Here is a 17,561-nt window from a genome sequence, read left to right as displayed (position 1 = left end):
GAGATACTAAATGAATATTTTGCATCAGTATTTACTGTGGAAAAGGATATGGAAGATATAGACTGTAGGGAAATAAATGGTGACATCTTGCAAAATGTCCAGATTACAGAGGAGGAAGTGCTGGATGTCTTGAAATGGTTAAAGGTGGAAAAATCACCAGGACCTGATCAGGTGTACCCGAGAACTAGAGAAGTGATTGCTGGGCCTCTTGCTGAGATATTTGTATCATCGATAGTCACAGGTTGGCTAATGTGGTGCCACTGTTTAAGAAGGGTGGTAAAGACAAGCCAGGGAACTATCGACCGGTGAGCCTGACCTCAGTGGTGGACAAGTTGTTGGAGGGAATCCTGAGGGACAGGATGTACATGTATTTGGAAAGGCAAGGACGGATTAGGGATAGTCAACATGGCTTTGTGCATGGGAAATCATGTCTCACAAACTTGATAGAGTTTTTTGAAGAGGTAACAAAGAAGATTGATGAGGGCAGAGCAGTAGATGTGATCTATATGGACTTCAGTAAGCCATTCGACAAGATTCCCCATGGGAGACTGATTAGCAAAGTTAGATCTCATGGAATGCAGGGAGAACTAGCCATTTGGATACAGAACTGGCTCAAAGGTAGAAGACAGAGGGTGGTGGTGGAGGGTTGTTTTTCAGACTGAAGGCCTGTGACCAATGGAGTGCCACAAGGATCGGTGCTGGGTCCTTTACGTTTTGTCATTTACATAAATGATTTGGATGTGGGCATAAGAGGTACGGTTAGTAAGTTTGCAGATGACACCAACATTGGAGATGTAGTGGACAGCGAAGAGGGTTACCTCAGATTACAGGATCTGGACCAGATGGGCCAGTGGGCTGAGAATTGGCAGATGGAGTTTAATTCAAATAAATTGAGCTGCTGCATTTTGGGAAAGCAAATCTTAGCAGGACTTATACACTTAATGGTAGGGTCCTAGGGAGTGTTGCTGAACAAAGAGACCTTGGAGTGGAGGTTCGTTGCTCCTTGGAAGTGGAGTCGCAGGTAGATAGGATAGTGAAGGCGGTGTTTGGTATACTTTCCTTTATTGGTCAGAGTATTGAGTACAGGAGTTGGGAGGTCATGTTGCAGCTGTACAGGACATTGGTTAGGCCACTGTTGGACTATTGCGTGCAATTCTAGTCTCCATCCTACCGGAAAGATGTTGTGAAACGTGAAAGGGTTCAGAAAAGATCCACAAGGATGTTGCCAGGGTTGGAGGATTTGAGCTATAGGGAGAGGCTGAACAGGCTGAGACTGTTTTCCCTGGGATCGTTGGAGGCTGAGGGGGGACCTTATAGAGGTTTACAAAATTATGAGAGGCATGGATAGGATAAATAGGCAAAGTCTTTTCCCTGGGGTCGGGGAGTCCAGAACTAGAGGGCATAGGTTTAGGGTGAGAGGGGAAAGATATAAAAGAGACCTAAGGGGCAACCTTTTCACGCAGAGGGTGGTTCGTGTATGGAATGAACTGCCAGAGGAAGTGGTGGAGGCCGGTACAATTGCAACATTTAAGAGGCATTTGGATGGGTATATGAATAGGAAGAGTTTGGAGGGATTTGTGCCGGGTGCTGGCAGGTGGGACTAGATTTGGTTGGGATATCTGGTCGGCATGGACAGGTTGGACCGAAGGGTCTGTTTCCATGCTGTACATCTCTATGACAATGATTCTATGACTGGTTTGTTTCCTTCTCTTCACACTTTTACCAGAAGTGGCTTTAGATTGGTGCTGGCAATGCCCTACTTAGCAGCATTGAGAAGCCAATTTGGATTTTTGCGGAAGCAATGAACAACACTGTTACATGGCTGTGGAATTATTCTCACAACAACCAAGACACTTGTAGTATCTGCAGCTCATTTATTCACAGGAGGATAGAGGAACATTGGGGAAAAGCATCTTGAGATGCATCTCAGAGGTCATTTGCATGCCTGCAATTACTTACCTGTCATCTGCAGATGAATCGACAAGTTAGTGCAGCATGTGAGGAAGTGGCTACTGATCCTACGAGCAATATCTTATGCCATCTTCTACATCTCCTTTCATCTCAGTAGCATTCACAATGGATCCGCCGATTACCCTTTGCGATTCTGATTAGCTTTGCACATCCTCGGACTACCATATCTCTCTAATTTGACAGCTCCCGTGGAGGAAGTTATTGAGCTGTTTTGGGAAGATTCCACGTAAATCCCTGCCATGCATATGTCAGAGCTCATGACTTAATGGGAAAATTCAGCTTACTGTTTTTATTCAACAGCACTCCTTTTACTCAGTTCAACCTGGCCTGAGCCTCCAAACCATTTTGTTTCTGAGCCAGAGGTTGCCTCACCTCTCTTCTTTTCCTCACTATTAAACAGTATATCTTAGTTTCTACTTCTCAGTGAACCATAAATTTAGAAAGAGGGAAGAGACAAATGTGGAGCATATCTAAGGTTACACACAAGATATTAAGAATAAGAGTGGAGAGAAGAAGAATGAATTAGAAACAAATTAAAGACATCAAACAAAATTGAAAAGATAGCACAACCAGAAAAAAATTACCACAGTCACTATCTAGTTATTTCATAGTAAGATGCATATGTTGGGTGAGAGATGGATCAGCTTGTTATGTCCCAGAAAAAGAACACGCTACTAAAAGTAATTTTTCAGGCTCACACGTGAAGCATGTCCGGAGTAGATGACACCTTAACAGTACCTCTCAGAATAGAAGGATAGAAAATTGGCAACCACAAAATTACAAGCTTGTGATCTATATATTTTGAATAACAGTGAGAAAGGTTTTGGAGATTACATGATTGCTACTGCATTAAATGACAAATGAATTTATACATTGCTCATTTTTTTTAGGAATGTAAAAGCTGCAAATCCCTGCCATTGAAGAGAAGACCCTACAAGTAAACTTTATAACTAAAATAACTGATGAACCACAGACATCTTCATTGATTTGAAGAAAAGTTTTTGCAACAAGTGCATAGGAACACACAACAAATAAATTATTTTTCACATTTACAAATCAGTTGGTGAAACATTTAAACTTTTCCTTTGCTATAACAGGAAAAAGAGAATTCTTTCTATTTTATCAAAATGTCATTCATAATATCAACAGTGATCAGTTGCAAGCTATCATTCCATCAGAATGTAGTTTAAACTTCATTTTAACACTGAGGACTGCAGTTTCCACAGCAAAGAAATTAGGTGTATTTTATTGTAATTAAAAGAAAATACAATCATCTGTGGCCAATCTTACAACTTCAGCCCAGAGATTGAGGTGTCCTAAGACACAAATTTATTTTTACAAGATTTTTTCAATCAGTAGCACTATAAATAAAAACTTAGATTGACTAATTTTTCAAAATATAATGGCACTAAACATTGTGAAAGCTAAAATTCAAGGAGCACTTTCCTTTGACTGACACATTTATTAAAAGTTAATTTCATTTCAGTTGAACTTCAAACTGTCTAAAAATGTTAAAGTTCTTCTGTAATAATGAATGTAAATTACGTATAATAAAATCATATCTATCAACATTTTGGAATGGAAAACGTGTCATTTTCAAAGCTTCGCTCTCTACTCAACACTTCCTTGGACTGACAGTCAAGGTGAAACTGTCATTTTTAGAGGATGGTCTACTCTTGATAATAGGCAATGATTGTAAACAATAATTGTCCAGTAATTCCAATTAGGTGACACAATTAAGAGAGGCTTTACCTTTACCTACCCAGCCACAAAAAGATTTGAATCTTCAAAGCTACACATTGTGAACTTATAGAAATACTATCTGATGCAGTTTGCAACTCAAGATTCATTTTCATGGTATACAAATTAATTTCAGAGATATCTATTATATTTATCATTATGATTTATTTATAATGTACATAAATCACATCTATGCTGTGATGAATGTGTTCTTAATTTGCATTCAAGCCATAGCTACAATGTTAGTACATCTAACAGTTGATGATTATGATTAAGATTCTAAGTAGCAGCAGATATCGTCAAATGGAGCTCATTGACAATATATTTTCTTAATTTGTTCTTTCATGCAATGTGAGTGTCACTAACCCTAATTTCACCTGAGAAGATGATGGTGAGCTACTTTCTTGAACCACACTAATACATCCAGTGCAGATACACCCATAGTGCCATTAGGAAGGGACTTCTATGCATTTTACCATGAAAGAATGGCAGTATAGTTCCAAATCAGAATGGTGTAGGGCTTGGAGGGGAACTTGCAGTTGGTGGTGTACTAATGCATCTGTTGCATTTGTCCTTCTAGCTGTGCTATCCAACACATGGACTTTGATTGACTGGTTGATCAGAGTCTCTTAGCAGTTGATTTCACCACTCATCTGGGTTCCCTCACCACGCTCACATTGAATGCAGACTTCATCATTTTGTTTTATATTATATTATATTATATTATATTATATTATATTCCCTACAGTATGGAAACAGGCCCTTCGGCCCAACTAGTCCACATCAACCCTCCGGAGAGTAACCTATCCAGATCCACTCCCCTACATTTACCCCGACTAATGCACCTAACACTATGGACAATTTGGCATGGCCAATTCATCTAACCTGCATGTGGGCAGCACGATGGCACAGCGGTTAGCACTGCTGCCTCACAGCGCCAGAGACCTGGGTTCAATTCCCACCTCAGGCAACTGTCTGTGTGGAGTTTGCACATTCATCTGGTTTTTGCTCAAAAATGTGCAGGTTAGGTGAATTGACCATGCTAAATTGCCCATAGCATTAGGTAAATGTAGGGGAAATGGGTCTGGGTGGGTTGCTTTTCAGAGGGTCCGTGTGGACTTGTTGGGCCGGAGGGCCTGTTTCCACACTGTAAGTAATCTAAACTAATCTTTGGACTGTTGGAGGAAACCCACGCAGACACGGGTAGAATGTGCAAACTCCACACAGACAGTTGCCCGAGGCTGGAATCAAACCTGGGACCCTGGTGGTGTGAGGTAGCAGTGCGAGCCACCGTGCCACTCATGTTTCAGTTTGAAATGAGAAGACTATCAATACAGGGTAAAGCACATTTTGTGGTGGCAATGCAAACAAATGAATAAGAAATATAAAATGAACTGAAGTGTGCAGCCAGTATATCACAATCTTGGAAACAAAGGTGGCTGTTAAGCCTATTGTTTTTGTGCAAACTCCTTGCAAGAGCAGCTCAACTAGTTCTGTTCCTGTGCCCAATCCTTGTAGACTGCAGTTTTTTTTACTTCACCTGCTTATCAAATAGGTCTGCAAAGGATGAAGAAAAATTACAGGGATTATTGCACAGCGCTGCTGCGACAACGTCCAATATCGAGCAATGCAAGTTGACCAGGCTTCCTGCAACAAACTGTGACCACAGAAATGACCTCTCATGCCTCCATACTTGAAAACAGCCAGCAACATTCTGGATATTCCAGAGATGTTGACCTAGAGATCTACTCACAGCTCTCCTCATCCCCAGATGCTGCCTGACTGGCTATGCTGTTCCAGCACCACACTTTTTGACTCTGATGTTCAACATCTGCAGTCCTCACTTTCACTTACTCACAGCTGCAGAATGAAGTCACAACTAAAAGGTGGAACATTAATACTGAGTGATAAACCTGGACCATCTACAAAGAAACCAAAAGTGTACAGTTTCCATGTGGAATGGGAAAGTTAATTTCTGTTCACAACTCTAAAAGGTGAGAGCATTGCCTTATATGTCACCAAAGTATATTAATAAGTAAAAAGGGGAATTTTGAATGATATCACACAAAGATGCACAGAAAATTCAAAGGTAGTTTTCGATTGAGCAGCATGTTCAGACAAAGAAAGTTGATCAGCTGAAGGCCGTTTTGAAACCTCAAGTCATTTCTGGCAGCAAAAGTTAAGACCCATTTCCGGCAAAACACAAGAAAACATTAACTGATAGTGAAGTACTTAAAAAATCAATGACTGTAGCCACTAACTCTTTATTCAAAAATTTTAAGAACAAAGAATAAATTATAACTGTAAACTGTTGAGAATGCCACCTGGTGCTTCCACAATAGAAAGATCAGTGGTAACTTTCGATGATGTCTTTTAGCATCTACATTAGAACCTGAAGGATTGTGAATACTTCTGACTGCAGTTCGGTGATTCCAATGACACGACCAACGCAGCTCAGTTGATTGTTTTCATGCACATGGTTTTTAAGAATGTAACAGCTAAAGACCATCTTCTAATATTTTGTGTCTTAAAAAGAGAATAAGGAGTGAGCATATCTACAAGGAATTTAAAATATTTGTGCTTGAGAAACATTCCATTCAAGAAGCTGATTTCCATTACAACTGGTGGTGCACTAGTCATGCTTGACGCAGATGTGGGCTTTCTTCCCCTCGTTTGTCAATTACCATTCTATAACCTACCAACAAGCGTGAGCAAATAAAAAATTATGGATCTTCCTCATGTAATTTAAGTTATTGTTATGATTGGAAATTTGATTTGAGTAAGAGTCCTTCAGCATTACTTGTTTAAATCACTAATCAACAAACTTGCTGTCTATCTTGAACTAGAGACAAAAAAACTGTGGATGCTGAAATCCAAGGGAGACAAGCAGGAGGCTGGAAGTACACATCAAGCCAGGCAGCATTAGGAGGTGGAAAAGTCAATCTTTCAGGTGTAACCCTTCAGAACTGTTACACCAGAAAGATGGACTTCTCCAACTCCTGATGCTGACTGGCTTACTGTGTTCTTCTTGCCTCCTGCTTGCCTATCCTGGACTAATCTTCCATACCAATGAGAGGTGGTTAAGTCCAGGAAAGGACTTACAAGAGTTTTTAGATCTAATGCCTGAAATAATCTCTTTTCTTAAATCAAGGAAGTATGTAGTTAGCTATCAGATAATGCATCCTTGCTCAACTTTAGGTTCTTTAGAGTCAACATGAAAACTGAAGGAGGTGAACTGTGAACTTAGCGCATATGGTCACTTCTGTGATTGGCACTGAAATTGAAAATGGGTCTGTGGTCCTCTAAATTTAAAAAACAAAATGCTGTGACACTTAGTGAGTCTGGAACAAAATAATCAAAAGAAAATCAAAGTAAAAGAAAAATGGTTCCACCAAGAAAACTTTTGTGTACAGCTGAGGAAGTTGGTGAGGCGATAGTGGTGTTAATTCTCGATTATTAATCCAGAGACGCAGGTAATGTTCTGGCATCCAAGTTTGAATCCTGCCATGATAGATGGTACAATTTGTACTTAATAAAAATCTGGAATCAAACAATTGTCGTGAAAAACCATCTCGTTCACTAATGTTCTTTAGGGAAGAAAAGCTGCTGTCCTTACCTGGTCTGGCCTACACATGAGGCCAGACCCACAGAAATGTGGTTGATTCTCAAACTGCTCTCTGTGCAATGAGGAATGGGCAATAAATGTTTGCCATCTTGCCTGGCCAACAATACCCACATCCTTTGAATAAATAAAAGGATTTTTAAAAGTTATCAGAGGAGTACAACAGATGGTTTCAAGAATTAATGTTGAGGACTCAAGGGCAACTCACTCCCAAAAACTGTGTATCAATTTTACCACCTCTGGCAGGTCCATCCTGTTGGTGGAAGAGGACATACCAGGGAAGGTGATGGTGGAGCTTGAGACATAGGCATACCAAAACAGAAGATTTCAGGCTGCTGCTTCACAGGTTTGTGGCACACCCAATTTCAGTGCAAGCTTCACCATGCTCCACCTGATGTAAGCAAGGAAGATTTTGCAAGATTGACTGCATCATCATTATTTCCCCTAAACTGATGCCACATTGTATGTTTCATTCTTTTTTATTTTTGATTTTTATATTGTGATTTGGTGCAACCTAGTGGACTGCTGAGCCATTTCAGAGAGTACTTAAGAGCCAAACACATTGTTATGGATCTGGAGTAAAATCTAGACCAGACTCGGTGAATATGGCAGATTTCCTTCACTAATGGACATTAGATGGGCTTCTACAACAACTAATGATAGATGTCATTGTCACCACCACTGAGACTAGCTTTATACTCCACAATTGGTGGGTCATTTTGTACAGGTAGGGCCTGTACAAGCGAGACTGGCTGCACCTGAATCGGTTTGGACCCAATATCCTTACTGGGAAGGTTGCTTGTTCTTTATGGAGATTTTAAACTGATTTGGCTGGGGAATGACAGAATAGATGTAAAGTTGGGAACAAGGTCCTGTCAGATACAGAAGAAATGCTAGGATGAAGAGCTTATGCTCGAAATGTCGACTCTGCTGCTCCTCAGAGGCTGCCTGACCAACTGTGCTTTTCCAGCATCACACTATTGATTCTGATCTCCAGCATCTGCACTCCTCACTTTCACGTAGGAATATGATATTATTGCAATCAGTGAGACATGGCTGAAGGAAGGACAGGACTGGCAGAGGGTATAGAAGTTTCATGCACAATGGGGGTGGGGAGTAAAAGAGTTGGGGGCATTGCATAATTGATAAAGGAAGCCATCAGTACATCAATGAGGGAGGATCTCTTCAAAGGGTTTTCAAATGAGGCCATCTGGGTTGAGTTTAGAAGCAAAAAAGGAGGGAATACCTTGCTGAGATTACACTACAAGCCTCCCAACAGTCAGAGGGCAATAGAGGAGCGGATATCACAGTAAGGCATGAGAGAAACAGGGTTAAAGTTATAGGCAACTTCAATTTTTCAAAATTAACTGATATTGTCTTAGTTTGAAAGGATTAGGCGGGATGGAACTTTTAAAGTACATCCAGAAGAGGACTTTCTGCCAGTACATAGATGTTTGTAACTAGAGATGGGGCAGAGCTAGATTTAATCTAGCAAGTGGTTGAAGCTTCAATAGGTGAACATTTTGGGATAGTGACCATAACTTTGTAAGTTTCAAAGTCATCATGGAAAGAGATAAGGATAGTGCAGAAGTTAGGTGTCTAAATTTGGAGAAAGCTGATTTCAATATCATTAGACTGAATCTGGCAAACAGATTGTGAGTATCTAGTTGCATGTAAATCTATATTTGGAAAGTGGAAGTCTTTTAAAAGTAGTACAGTAAGAATTCAGGACCAGTGTATTTCTCTAAGAATGAAGGACAAGGGCAGCAAGTTTAGGGAATCCTAGATGTCAAGGGATACTGAGGCTGATTCAAAAGAGAGGAAGCATATGTCAGATACAGCACATTAAAAACTATAGGCCCTTCAAAACTATAGAGAGTGTAGGAGGTTGATTAAAAAGGCAATTAGGAGGCAAAGGGGGGTCCATAAAAAATCTTTGAGAGATGGGATCAAGAAAAACTCCAAGGATTTTTTCTAAGTACTTTAAGAGTAAGAGGTTTACTAGACAAATAGTGGACATATTAGAGACCAAATGAGCAAGCTGTGCATGGAACCGGTGGATGTGAGTGAGGTCTTAAATAAATATTTCTCATCTGTATTCACAGACGAAAAAGATATGAAAGACAAGAAATTATTTAAAATGGTGAGGTTCTAGAACACTTTAAAATAATAGGGAGGAGCTAGCAGATGTTTTGGCAGGCATCCAGGTGCATACAAATTTCCAGGCCTGATGAGATTTATCCCAGGTTGCTATAGGAGGCAAGAGAGGAGATTGTTGGGGCCTTGGTGGAGATATTTAATACTTTACTGCCCACAGCTGAAATGCCAGATGACTGGAGGACAGTTACTGTCGTTCTTTTGTTCAAGAAGTGCAAAAGGGCAGATAATTACAGATCAGTTGGTCTGATATTAGCAGTAGGGGAATTATTGGAAAACATTCTGAAGAACAGGATTAATCAACACTTGGAAAGGCAGGGATTTATCAGGGATAGTCAGTACAGATTTGTAAAAAATTCTCATCTCTGTCTTAAATGGGAAACCCCTTCTTTTAAAACTGACCCCTTCTTTTAAAACTGTACCCCCAGTTCTAGTCTCTCCCAAAAAAAGAAACCATTGGTTCAGCATAGATCCTAGTGGTGCTGGAAAAGCACAGCAGGTCAGGCAGCATCCGAGGAGCAGGAAAATTGACGTTTCGGGCAAAAGACCTTCATCAGAATGCTGTAAATCCAAAACAAAAATAGTATTTGCTGGAAAAGCTCAGCAGGTCTGGCAGCATCTGTGAAGAGAAATCAAAGTTAACGTTTCGTGTCTAGTGACCCTTTCTCAAATCTGATGGTAGCGAGGAAAATGTTGGTTTATGTGCAGAAGATAGGAAGGGGAGAGGGGGCAAGGAGTAAACGATAAGTAGGAATAGAGCCCAAAGAGAGAGAAGAACAGTTGGACAAAGGATTTGATAACAATCTAGCTGGTAGGGTGAATAGCTGTTAATAGAGACTTTTAGTGGCTAATAATAAGTAGTGTGGAATGGCAGACTATGTGATAACAAGGCATAGTGTGTGTGGTAGGGGGCTAGGACATGGGGGAGTTCAGACCCTAAAAGTATTGAACTCAGTGTTAAGTCTGGAGGGCTGCAGGGTCTCCAATTGGAAAATGAGGATTTGTTCTTCCAGCTTGTGCTCAGCTTCGCTGGAATGCTTTCACCTGCCACTTTAACACACCATCCCATTTCCTGGCCAACACCTCTGTCTCAGGTTTGCTGCAGTGTTCTGATCTGTCAGTACTCCTCGAAGCTGAACCCTCTTGGAGGAAGCATTTAAGGTAAAAAGGACTCAGAATTTAGTTTGGGTGGGCGACTTTAATGTCCATCACCAAGATTGGCTCAACAATATCAATGCTGACTATATGTTTGAGTCCCAAAGGACAATAGTTGCTAGACTGAGTCTGCCAGACTGAATCTGCGACAGGTTGTGAAGGAGCCAATACAGGAAAAAGCATATTTCACCTCAGCTTTATCAATTTGCCTGCTGCAGATGCATCTGTCCATGACAGTATCGGTAAGAATGACCATTGCATGATCCTTATGGAGATGATGTCCCATCTTCACATCGAGGACAATGTATGGCACCATGATGCATGAATTAGGATAGATTTTCAACAGCTGCGCATGGATCGTGGAGATCTGCATAGCAATAAAGCAACTTTTAGGAAAAGCTGGACATGGTTAAGCTGTTCTACAACCAGGAATTCCTGATGAAGAGCTTATGCCCAAAACGTCAATTCACCTGCTCCTCGGATGCTGCCTGACCTGTTGTGCTTTTCCAGCGCCACAATTTTGACTCTGATCTCCAGGAGCTGCGGTCCTCATTTTCTCCACAATTCTGGGGGAGCCCACCACATCACTGCAGACAATAAGGTTGAAATATTTGCAACAATGTTCAGCCACCAGTCTAGATAGATAACATCTCAGCCTTCACCAGAGGTTCCCAGAATCACAGATCCCAGTTTTCAGCCAATTCATTTCACTCCATGTAATATCAAAATATGTTTAAAGGCATTGGATACTGCAAAGGGTATGGCCCTGATAAAATTTCAGTAATAGCACTGTTCTTCAGAACTTGCTGCAATGTCACCAAGATGTAATAGTATAATGTCAATACAAGCATCTACCCAGCTATCTGGAAAATTGCCTATTCATGCCTTGTGCAGAAAGAAATAACAAGACAAATCTGCCTGGTCAATTATTGCACATACATAGCACAAAGAAAGATAGCTGTGGTTGTTGGAGGTCAGTCATCTCAGCTTCAGGATGTCTCTGCAGAAAATCCAAACTGTTTCTTAAATGATCTTCCCTCTATTATAAGGCTGGAAATGGAGTGTTCACTGATCATTGCACAAGGTTCAGCACCATCCTCTGACTCTTCAGATATTGAAGTAGTTTATGTCCAAATGCAGTAACTCCTGGACAATATTCAGGCTTGGTCTGACAGGTAACATTAAATCCACACAAATACCAGGTAATGCTCTCAAATAAGAGAAAATCTAACTATCATCCCTTGATATTCAATGGCATTTCCATCACTGAATTTGTTATTATTGATTAAACAATGAACTGGAGTAGCAAATAAATATGGTAATTACAAGACCAAGCAAGAAGCTAGAAATCCTGCAGTGAGTAGTCAACCTCCTGATTCCCCTTGGACAGCACCTTCCAATCAGCATTCCCTTTAATTTTCTTTCTAGCTGCACAGTCCAGTAAAGTATGTGCAGAGCAGTGACCTGCAGAACCAAAGTCAATGCCACCATCAGTGTGCTGACATTGATTGCCATGCACCAAACCTTGGAGTAGCTGGATGCATATAAAACTTAGAGGGAACATTGATTCCAACTCATCTACAAGGAAAAGGGCAGCACATTCATTGGAACACCATCAACTGCAAGTTAGCCCTCACCTGTCTCAAACACACTTGTCATTCAGTAGAAAGTGAGGACAGCAGATGCTGGAGATCAGAGTTGAAAAGTGTGCCACTGGAAAAGCACAGCAGGTCAGGCCACATCCCAGCAGCAGGAGAATCAACATTTCAGGCATAAGCCCTTCATCAAACTTGGAAAAATATCACCATTACCTCATTACTGAGTCATTACTACACTACTGGGTCAATATCCTGGAAATCCCGATCCAGCAACATTGTAGGTGCACCTACACCAAATGGACCCTAACCACCCTAATCCTTTCAGAAAAGCTGCCAAGGAGTCCACATTATTGCCTGTGAAACAATGCATCGTGAAAGCCATTTAACTAATCTGGCCAGTTTTGTTTTTTATTTTATCCCTTAACTTCAAAGTTTAGTGAGAAGGGTTGTAGCTCGGGTGCTCATTGTTGTGGTTCTGTTCACCGAGCTGGGAATTTTATCCCTTAACTGTGTTGTGTGTTTGTCTTTTGTGTGAATGGGGTATGAAAACAAATGTTTTGGGTTTAAACAATAGATTTTTAAGATACAAAACCCATTGTCTAGAAATTAATTGTTCTGGACTGTGACTGGTTATTCAAAGTCCGATTAGGAACTATTTGGAGGTCTTCGATGGATTAATGTTACTTGTTGAAAATACAGACGTAAAAGACTAATTTCGTTTGGCTGTCTGTCTCCATGCCATAACAGAACTTGATGAACGACAAAATTGGATTCTGAAAAAGGATGACGAGAGGAAGATAACAACTTCTGAAATGTGCATATAGAGTCACAGAGTCATTGATTAGGATTTCAAGACTTGGAGTCATATTTTTAAGATGAGAGGTGAAAGATTTAAAAGGACATGAGGGCAGTGTTTTCATACAGAGAGTGATTTGTGTGTGGAATTAACTTTCGGAGGACGTTGCAGGTGTGGACACAGTTATAATGCTTAAAAACATTTGGATAAGTACATGAATAAGAAAGACTTCAAGAAATATGGGCCAGGCACAGGCAAGTGGGACTAGAACCGTTTGGGATTATGGCTGGCATGGACTGGGTGAACCAAAGGATTTGTTTCTGTGCCGTATGACTACATCCATTCAGATGCCTTTTCAATGTTGTATTTGTACCCCGTCCACCACTTCTTCTGGTGGATTGTTCCGTACACACACCACCCTCTGTTTGAAAATGTTACCCTTCAGGTCCTTTTTAAATTTCCCCCCTCTCACCATAAACCTATGCCCTCTAGTTTTGGAATGCCCAACCTTTGGAAAAAGACCCTATCCATGCCCTTCATGATTTTATAAAAGGTCATCGCTCAGCCTCTGACATATCAGGAGAAAAAAGCCCAGCCTATTCCATCAGTACTATCACAGGAAATTGAAAGCTGGGAATTAAGTGTAGCCTTGCCAGAGCTATTGTGGCAAGAATAGGTCTTTTAAAAGATCTCTTTTTTGGCAAATTTTAATCATATCATATAATTTTATGCTTCAATTTCATTTTTCTTCAGAATCATTTGTGATCACTTCTCAATTTTATTATTTTGGTTTGATTATCTTTCTTTGGAACTTAATTCCTCATAACTGAACATTGTCCTACAGTCATAGATCATAGAGATGTACAGCACAGAACAGACCCTTCGGTCCAACTCATCCATGCCAACCAGATATCCCAACCCAATCTAGTCCCACCTGCAGGCACCTGGCCCATATCTCTCCAAACCCTTCCTATTCATATACCCATCCAAATGCCTTTTAAATGTTGCGATTGTACCAGCCTCCACCACATCCTCTGGCAACTCATTCCATACACGTACCATCCTCTGCGTGAATACGTTGCCCCTTAGGTCTCTTTTATATCTTTCCCCTCTCACCCTAGACCTATGCCGTCTCGTTCTGGACTCCCACACCCCAAGGAAAAGACTTGTGTCTATTTATCCTATCCATGCCCCTCACGATTTTATAAACCTCTATAAGGTCACTCCTCAGCCTCTGACGCTCCAGAGAAAATAGCCCTAGCCTATTCAGCTTTTCCCTATAGCTCAAAACCTCCAACTCTGGCAACATCCTTGTAAATCTTTTCTGAACCATTTCAAGTTTCACAATATCTTTCTGATAGGAAGGAGACTAGAATTGCATGCAATATTCTAAAAATGGTCTAACCAATATTCTGTACAGCCACAACATGACCTCCCAACTCCTGTACTCAATATTCTGACCAATAAAGGAAAGCATACCAAACGCCTTCTTCACTATCCTATCTACTTGCAACTCCGATTTCAAGGAGCTATGAACCTGCAATCCAAGGTCTCTTTGTTCAGCAACACTCTCTAGTACCTTACCATTAAGTGTATAAGTCCTGCTAAGAATTGCTTTCCCAAAATGCAGCTCCTCACATTTATCTAAATTAAACTCCATCTGCCACTTCTCAACGCATTGCCCATCTGATCAAGATCCCGCTGTAACCTGAGGTAACCTCGTGCCATCTGCCAGTATCTGGCCCATATCACTCCAAACCCTTCCTATTCATATACTCATCCAGATGCCTTTTAAATGTTGCAATTGTACTAGCCTCCACAACTTCCTCTGGCAATTTTGGTGTCATCTGCAAACTTACTAACTATACCTCCTATGCCCAAATCCAAATCATTTATCTAAATGATGAAAAGTTGTCGATAAGCTACTGCATTCAACATTTTATGGAGAATATTTACATATACCAGAAACTACAGCTACAATTGAGGTAAATTTTTGTTTTACTTTAAACAGTTTGACTTCATTATATGACTATTAGATCGAATAGAGATTAGATCAAATCCTCAAGACTAACTTTCCAAATCCAACATTACATTCAGATTACCAAAATTGAAAACAAAGTCAGACTATGAAATGCTACTCCATAAATAATAGCTAAGGTAGATGTCTTAAAGGGGCTAATTGCAAACATTTACATTTGTTATTTTAATAGCCTGGATCTTTTCTGTGCACTTAACCCTCAGGGATTATAGGTAAACTTCCAACAGTTATATTGTTTGTTATCTGTGGTAGAAAAGACAAACGTTTAATTTAATCATCACACAAGAATTGGCTTGCGGAATTCTTCCTCCTCCCATCACAAGGTGTTTATAACACAACCTTACAGACATCCTGGGAATCAATTTAGCTCAGTCAGCTGGATTGTTGGTTTGCAGGGTCATATAGCACTAACAGTGTAGGTTCAATTCCCATCACTGGTTTGAGGTTACCATGAAGGACTGCTTCTCAACATCTTCCCTTGCCTGAGGTCTGGTGGCCTTCACCAACACTTGCTTTTCTCGAGAGCAGCCCCTATGGTCTGGTAAGGTTATGGTGACACAACCAACAGACTCCTAATGGCCAATTCTGAAAAAAACTGCTGAGTTAATTGAAATTATGTAGACATTTGAGAGCAAATTTTCTTTTGGATGCATTCGAATAATTCTTGAGGGATGATATTAGATATTACAGAAAGCATCCTTGGTGTTAATAAAATAAATTTTAACAAATTAGTTTCTTTACAGTAAGATTCAAACCACACAATGAACCAAATTTAACACAAGATTGGGCATTATGGAGAAAGGATTCTTCAGATAAATAACTGCTTCAAGATTAGACAAGGACTCTGAAGCACAACAATGTTAACATACTTTATTGAAAATATATCAGATGATGCGGTTCCAAGGCAAAGAGTTAAGAAGGAATTGTACAAATTTGAAAATTTAAAAGCCTTTGGTAATTACCTCAATGTCAAAACAAATAAGATTTTGGAAAGAGGCAGGTTTAATAGATTTAGTGGAAGATTTTATTAATTTATGCAAATGAGTTGAGGAATATACCTACGGATTAAAATAAATTGGATTCCCTACAGTATGGAAACAGAGGTTGATAAACCTTATAGAGGTTTCATATCGATGTGGGCCACGGATAGAGTAATTATAGAACATAGAACATTACAGCGCAGTACAGGCCCTTCAGCCCTTGATGTTGCGCCGCCCTATCATACTAATCTGAAGCCCATCTCACCTACACAATTCCATGTACGTCCATATGCCTGTCCAGTGACGACTTAAATGCACTTAAACTTGGCGAATCTACTACCGTTGCAGGCAAAGCATTCCATACCCTTACTACTCTCTGAGTAAAGAAACTACCTCTGACATCTGACTTATACCTATCTTCCCTCACTTTAAAGTTGTGTCCCCTCGTGTTTGCCGTTTCCATACTTGGAAAATGTCTCTCTCTGTCCACTCTATCTAACCGTCTGATTATTTTGTCTGTCTCTATTAAGTCACCTCTCAACCTTCTCTCTAACGAGAACAGTCTCAATGCCCTCAGCCTTTCCTCGTAAGACGTTCCTTCCATACCAGGCAACATCCTAGTAAATCTCTTCTGCACCTTTTCCAAAGCTTCCACATCCTTCTTATAATGCGGTGACCAGAAGTGTGGCCGGACCAGAGCTTTGTACAGCTGCAGCAAAACCTCATGGTTCTGGAACTCAGTCCCTCTATTAATAAAGGCCAAAACACTGTATGCCTTCTTAACAACCCTGTCAATCTGGGTGGCAACTTTCAGGGATCTGTGTACATGGACACCAAGATCTCTCTGCTCATCTGCACTCTCAAGAATCTTACCATTAGCCCAGTATTTTGCATTCCGATTACTCCGTCCAAAGTGTATCACCTCACACTTGTCCACATTAAAATCCATTTGCCACCTCTCAGCCCAGCTCTGCATCCTATCTATGTCTCTCTGCAACCTACTACATCCTTCATCACTATCCACAACTCCACCGACCTTAGTGTCGTCCGCAAATTTACTAACCCACCCTTCTAAGCCCTCATCCAGGTCATTTATAAAAATGCCGAACACCCAACACCGACCCTTGTGGTACGCCGCTAGTAACCGGACACCAAGATGAACATGTTCCATCAACTACAACCCTCTGTTTTCTGTCAGCAAGCCAATTACTGATCCAAACTGCTATGTCTCCCACAATCCCATTCTTCCGCATTTTGTACAATAGTCTACTGTGGGGAACCTTATCGAACGCCTTGCTGAAATCCATACTCTCATCTACCTGTTTGGTCACTTTGTCAAAAAAGTCAATAAGACAAGGTCTTTTCCCTGAGTGGGGGAGTCCAGAACTAGAGGGTATGGAAAATAAAGAGCATGAAAGCATTGGAAGGATTAAAGCTTGAAGACCACTGGCAATTTGTGATCTGTGAAAGGCATGATGGAATAAGAATTGTGGAACATTCTTAC

At 40.6% G+C, this 17,561-nt stretch overlaps 1 long non-coding RNA gene across 1 annotated transcript in view; it reads left to right on the top strand.

Annotated features, from left to right (window-relative positions):
- The window catches only part of LOC122552897, a 20,313-nt gene extending 15,836 nt beyond the window's left edge, over positions 1 to 4,477 (top strand). Inside the window, exon 4 of the long non-coding RNA XR_006312545.1 lies at positions 2,862 to 4,477. This is a non-coding gene — a long non-coding RNA (uncharacterized LOC122552897). The remainder of the gene's footprint in view (positions 1 to 2,861) is intronic.
- Positions 4,478 to 17,561: the final 13,084 nt, after the last annotated feature.

The sequence above is a fragment of the Chiloscyllium plagiosum genome, chromosome 9 (genome assembly GCF_004010195.1).
Source record: "Chiloscyllium plagiosum isolate BGI_BamShark_2017 chromosome 9, ASM401019v2, whole genome shotgun sequence".
Taxonomy (NCBI): Eukaryota; Metazoa; Chordata; class Chondrichthyes; order Orectolobiformes; family Hemiscylliidae; genus Chiloscyllium; species Chiloscyllium plagiosum.
Note: the sequence above shows the minus strand (reverse complement) of the source record. Positions and strands in the feature narration are given on the sequence as shown.